Genomic DNA, 6,072 nt, shown 5'->3' on the forward strand with positions numbered 1-6,072 from the left:
TTCACCCCTTAGCTTATATGATACTCATTTCTGCAACCCTCCGAATCAATCCTCAGAATCTTTCTTAACCTCAAGGTATTTTTGGTTAAGCAACCCAAGCATACATAATCTAGAAATTACAACTTTAGATACCACAATGGAGCTTTTTGGAATTCTTCATTTTTTTTTAATTTGATCTTTAATTTCTTTGAATTCACCTTTTTGTTTGATTTTTGGTATCTTCAACTTTTTGATTCTTCAGAATTTTGATATTTTGATCTTTATACTTGATAGCTCCAAAATTCTTCAACTTTTTGGTAATCTCTCTCTCTCTCTCTTTTTTTTTTTCATACATCTCACTTTTTCACTCAAATCCTACATGATTAAGCAAGGGTGCTTAACTTTAACCTTTATTGGCTAAATGTATTAGTCTACGTGCAATGACTACATAAGCTTTCCTGGATAGATTTCAGGTTTAGACTGCAAAACATATTATGCCATAAAAACTACCAGATTACATTTTCATATCTCATGACTTTTCACTAAGACTTGGGAAGACACAAATATACTATAACATGTATTGGCTCGGTTACACATTTGATCTCTCATTGTATCATCCCACGCAACACTAACAACTACAATCTAAACCATTATTACTAGATTCAATTTTTTAGATTATTATTTCAAATCCATTTTTTTTAACTTTTTTTTAAATTTTAGAATTTTTATACTGTTCTAGCAATTTACTTTTTCAACCCCCTACCCTACACTTATTACATATAATGCCTTCATTGGATGCATAAATATAACTTAAAAGCAATAAAAGGGAGAAAAATGTACAGACTCCCCTGGGATAGCAATGACGTGATCGAACTGCAAATGTGTTGATGAGTTTTGCATCTTGAATATGGACTTCTTCTAAAATAGAACTTGGATCTTTAACAAGTGAGATATGTAGATATGACGACAAAAAGTATGAATTAAGTCTTCAATCTTCAACGGATGTGGTGTAGAAAATCTCCAAAGCATGAAAGACCAATGTGGGAAAGCATACGCCACATGGAATAGTGTAGAAAAGAGGAAAATTTTGAATTCTGCATTCCACGTCGTGGTGTAGAATTCCATGTCGTGGTGTTGAATAACTTCATTTTCTGAAATCGTGTATTTATCTGAATCCACGACGTGTATTTGACATCCATGTCGTGGAAACTGGGTATCACAAATGTGCACTTTTCTTTTAAATGAGTGTAATGTGCACTTGTGTCTTAACATATTAAGACCCTTCAGAACTGCATATATATGAACCCTTTCCTAACGCTCTTCTCTCTCGATTAACCCGACACTTATCTAAGATCGTGGCTCTCGACTCTAAATAACACGGTTAATCGGTTTAACGCGCTCATATCTCTAATGCTCGTTAGTCGCTTCTCTTTTTCTTCTCTAACCAAATATGAAAATAATAACCAAAAGAAGTAAACAAGAACATAATAACGTTAAAGTTTTACAATCCAAAACAAACGAAAATTAAACAAACAAACACAAGATAAACTAAACGAAATAAAAGAAATAAAAGGGATAAACTAATCATCTTCGTTATGATGATGTGTTCCACTCGTTCCGACACCATCTCCCCCTCGGTTCCGATAGTCACTCCACGTAGGACATATCGAATAATGATCGCCTAAATGAGGTGGTTGCTCGATGTGAAAGTGTCGAATCATATTCTCCATAGTCCCTCCAATCCAATTCATACTTAGGGAAATTTGATCAAAATATCCACCCAATGCCTCTTCTCCAATACCAACCCCACCCATGGGTGCATTATGGTGCACCGACTGTCCTCTCTCACCCTGACCACTAACATTTCTCCGCCTTGGCCTAGGTTGTTCTTCTTGTTGGCCAATTTGTTGCTCTTCATCTTCCGGGGGTATCACATAAACTCCCCCCACATTAACCACCACTCGCATAACACCCAAGAATTGGATAGTTAAGTCACTATCCTGAAAATGTGTGACATTCCTAATAAACTTAGGAGTTAGAATGTTATACGACCGGGCAATTCGGGTGATTAGATGTCCACCCGTGATGGGACTACCGGGTCTAGAGTTGGTCGCCTTGCTACCCATAAATCACGCAAGCATATACGGGATGGGACTACTGGGTCTAGAGTTGGTCGCCTTGCTACCCATAAATCGCGCAAGCATATACGGAAGATCACAACAAACACCGGGGGTGATTATGCTCCACAAATAAAACAAATTTTGACGAGGGACTTTATCTCCATGGTTTTGTGAATTTGCCCTTCGCATGCATCATTGGAGTTGTACTCATGATTTGATATGGTCCTGCAAAATTGAACATCAAAAATCCCTGAAGTGAAGTCTCTAACACATCCCTGCAAGAATAAAACAAAGAATGGTGAGAGGGTCTCCTCCTCGGTATAGAGTCCCATGCGCCATGCAAACTCTCGAAGACTGCATTCTCGGTACTCGCCTCCCAATCTAAAAACAACTGCCCTGTTGTAGTTTGGATCAACGGTTTTATCCTCAAAACTCATGGTAGTAAAGAATTCCACCGATAATTCCCGATACACGGGTTCTTGATGAGCAAATAAATTTCTCCACCCGTTGCAAGTGAATGAAAAACCATTTCCCACAAATACCTTCATCCAATGTCTTTTTAACTCTGCAACCATACTGACCCCACGCAACCATGCCCAATCCACAGTTGGAGCAATTGCAAACTCACAATTATATAACCATCCCAAACGATTCTCGTAATTGTTCAACATCGTACGGGGAATATTTTGTGGAAATCGGTATAGCGGGTGAATACTCGCCACATCAATCGAGTCTTGAGGTTGTGGAACTTCCCTTCTAGGAGCCATTTTTCCTGAAATGATCAACAAAAACGAAACAAACAACGAACAACCAAGATATCAAATTAAAAATCAAAACAGAAAACTGGTTGCCCAGTTTCCATGTCATGGATTTCATCTCCACGTCGTGGAAACAGTTCAAGTCGTGATTCTGGAACGAACAATATATGGGCAAAATCAACCAAAAATAATACTTGGGGTTTGTTTATTTCACTAATCTATGGCTGTATAACATGCATGCATTCCAAATTAACAAGAGAATGGACTCAATTTCAGGTTTGTCATGGCTAAAGAAACCCTAACTTTAAATGCATAAAAATGGAGAAAACTATGAACTTTGTGGAAGTAATACTTACCAGATGGAGTTTGAAGACAAAATGATGCAAGCAATTCGGAAGGAATTGGCAAAAAGTGGCAGAAAATCAATGGTGGGGCTGATGGTGTTTGTGTGCACAATAAACAAATGGGGTAAAGGTCAAAGAGTTTAGCTTAAAACTGGTCCCCATCTGTGTTTTTTTAAAGTCCATGTCGTGGGCCTGCAGAGTGGGCTTTATCGTTTTCGGGCTTATTCATTTCCACGACACGGGCTTGTAACCCACGACATAGAATTGAACTAAAATTAAATCTTCACTTTTAATGTCCAATTTTAATGTAGAATCCTTAATTTATTTACCATAAAAATTACTTAGAACCCCACACATGATTTTCACCAATTCCTTTAGTAATTATGATAATAAGGTGATTAATTATCCTATAACTCAACTAAAATGCAAACATTAGACAAAGTTCAAAAACGAAAAGAAATGCAAACCGAGCTCGGGTTGCCTCCCGAGAAGCGCTTCTTTTTGTTGGAGTCTTGAGCTGGACTCCGTGCCACCTTACGTTGAATTAGTCGGAGAATCCATCACCAATTGTACCTTTTGCTCCTTCCATTTCCTTTTATAAGCCTGGACTCGTCTAAGATACGCCTTTTTGGAATTTTCTTTTTTACCCTTTACATCTCCTTCTTCGATATTTCTTTTCACTCCCTTACTTTCCACATATTTAACTTCTTCTTCTTTAAGCTCCATGGGCACCATTTCTTCATTCATAGTTGAACTCTTTAATTTAGAAGTAACTTCCTCTTCATCATTGGACACCAACTCTTCACTATCTTCACTTACCCAAGATGTTGGATTTTTATAAACAATAACTTCAAAGACCATAGGAATAGTTGCTCTTGGTTTGGTGCGGTTGACTTGTTGAATCTCTTCTTCCATAAGATTTTATAAATCTTTCAAGTTCATTCTCTTCATCGACATTGAAAACTTCATCTTGAACATCACTTCCTTGGAAACCATCTTCTACTCCAAAAGTAGCTTCATCATCTCCCACTCTTAAGGTAAGCTTGGAGTTGCGAATATCAACCAAGGCACTAGCAGTATTGAGTAGAGGGCGACCCAAAATGATTGGAACATTCTGATCTTCTTTCATGTCTATTATGACAAAATCAATTGGGAAAACGAATTTTCCAATTTTAACTAAAATATCTTCTACAATTCCTCTCGGATATGTCACTGAACGATTGTCCATGTGAATTATCATTTTCGTAGCCTTCAACTTCGGAATATTAAGCTTTTGATAAAATGAGTAAGACATTTATGCTAGCCCCAGAATCAGCTAATGCATAAGCCTTCAATTTATTCCCAAATTCACATGGAAGAGTGAGGCGACCAGGATCTCCCATCTTTTTTGGTAGCTCCCCCATAATTACTTTAGAGCTTTACTCACTTAGAATTACCTTGGAATTTTTCTTTAATTGTTGGCGAGTATCTACTAAATCTTGCAAGAACTTTGCATACTCGGGAATTTTAAATAACGAATCAATGAAAGGGGTATTAACTGGAATACCCTTTACTTGTTGCATCAACTTCATATGTTCCTGTTCCAGTGGATGGATATTGGCTCGGGAAGGAAACGGTAAGGGAGGACGACAACTCGAAACATTATCCATATTTTTCTGATCAGACCTGTTTTACGTCGTGGAAACTGGATTTCCACGTCGTGGTGTAAGAGTTTTAGCAAGTTTACGTTCTTCGAGTTTGGACTTCTTTGGCTTTGGCTCAGACTGAGATGGATTGACTTCAAGTGCTTCAAGGAATTCAGAAATGGTGTCCTCTTTAGTTTCTATTACCATTACGTGTGATTGAGGCTTATTCTTAGGAGTTGGGTTAGATATTCTTTCGTTCACCAAAGTGGTTAGTTGACCAAGTTGGGCTTCGATATTTTTAATTGATGCCTGCTGATTCCTTAGAAATGATTGTTGGTCCCTTATTACTGCATCAGTGTCATCATGTCTCTTCTCGGAAGCCTCCATAAATCTATATAACATAGACTCAAGATCAACTTTCTTTTCAGGAGGTGGTTGTTCTTTTTGGTAGAAGCCTCGGCCTGTCTGCCTATATTTTTCTTCTTTTTGCTTCTTGTACTCTTCATATGGTAACCACTCCTTCTTTGGTTTTCTCTAATCTTCATCATATTTATACCCACTAGAATAGCAAACCTGAGCCTTTCTATTTCCATGTTCATCCAAATGGCATTCTTTCATCAAGTGTGGTCCATTGCATCTTTCACATCCAACTCTAATAGCATGAATTGACTGGTCCATCTTTGTCATTCTTTTGTCCATGGTATCAAGCATAGCTAGTACAGCAGCCATGTCTTCAGAATTTCCACCCGCAATGCCTTTTGCTCCTTCATTTCTTGGATTATGGTACTCACGAGAATGCTTTGCGAATTCTTCAACCAACTCCTTGACTTCGCCTGGATTTTTCTTAGTTAGTGGTCCTTGAGAATCAAGGAGTTGCCTTGTCATGACGTTCACACCATCATAAAATATTGAGAATTCTTGTTGTATGTTAAGGTCATTTTGAGGACAATTTCTTAACAACCCTTTATAATGCTCCCATGCCTCATAAAGTGATTCACCCAGATTTTGCTCAAAGTTGGCTATTGCATTCTTGAGTTTAGCTATTTTTTATGGTGGGCAGAATTGTTCTAGAAATTGGTCCCACATCTATGCCCAAGTAGTGATCGCACCATGTGGTAGTGCCTTCAGCCAGTCTTTTGCAGCTCCTTTAAAAGTGACCGGCAGCATCCTTAGCAAGACTGTCTCTCTAGGAACATTTGGGACATTGAAATAGTCTGCAATGTCATTGACTTCATCTGAATGCTTG

At 38.0% G+C, this 6,072-nt stretch overlaps 1 non-coding gene across 1 annotated transcript; it reads left to right on the forward strand.

Annotated features, from left to right (window-relative positions):
• Positions 1-5,757: 5,757 nt before the first annotated feature.
• Positions 5,758-5,864, forward strand: LOC145127944 (small nucleolar RNA R71). Its single transcript, XR_013716548.1, has one exon. It is a non-coding gene; the product is annotated as a small nucleolar RNA R71 (small nucleolar RNA).
• Positions 5,865-6,072: the final 208 nt, after the last annotated feature.

This window comes from Lactuca virosa, chromosome 7 (assembly GCF_052849685.1).
Source record: "Lactuca virosa cultivar CGN04683 chromosome 7, Lactuca_virosa_CGN04683_v6, whole genome shotgun sequence".
Taxonomy (NCBI): Eukaryota; Viridiplantae; Streptophyta; class Magnoliopsida; order Asterales; family Asteraceae; genus Lactuca; species Lactuca virosa.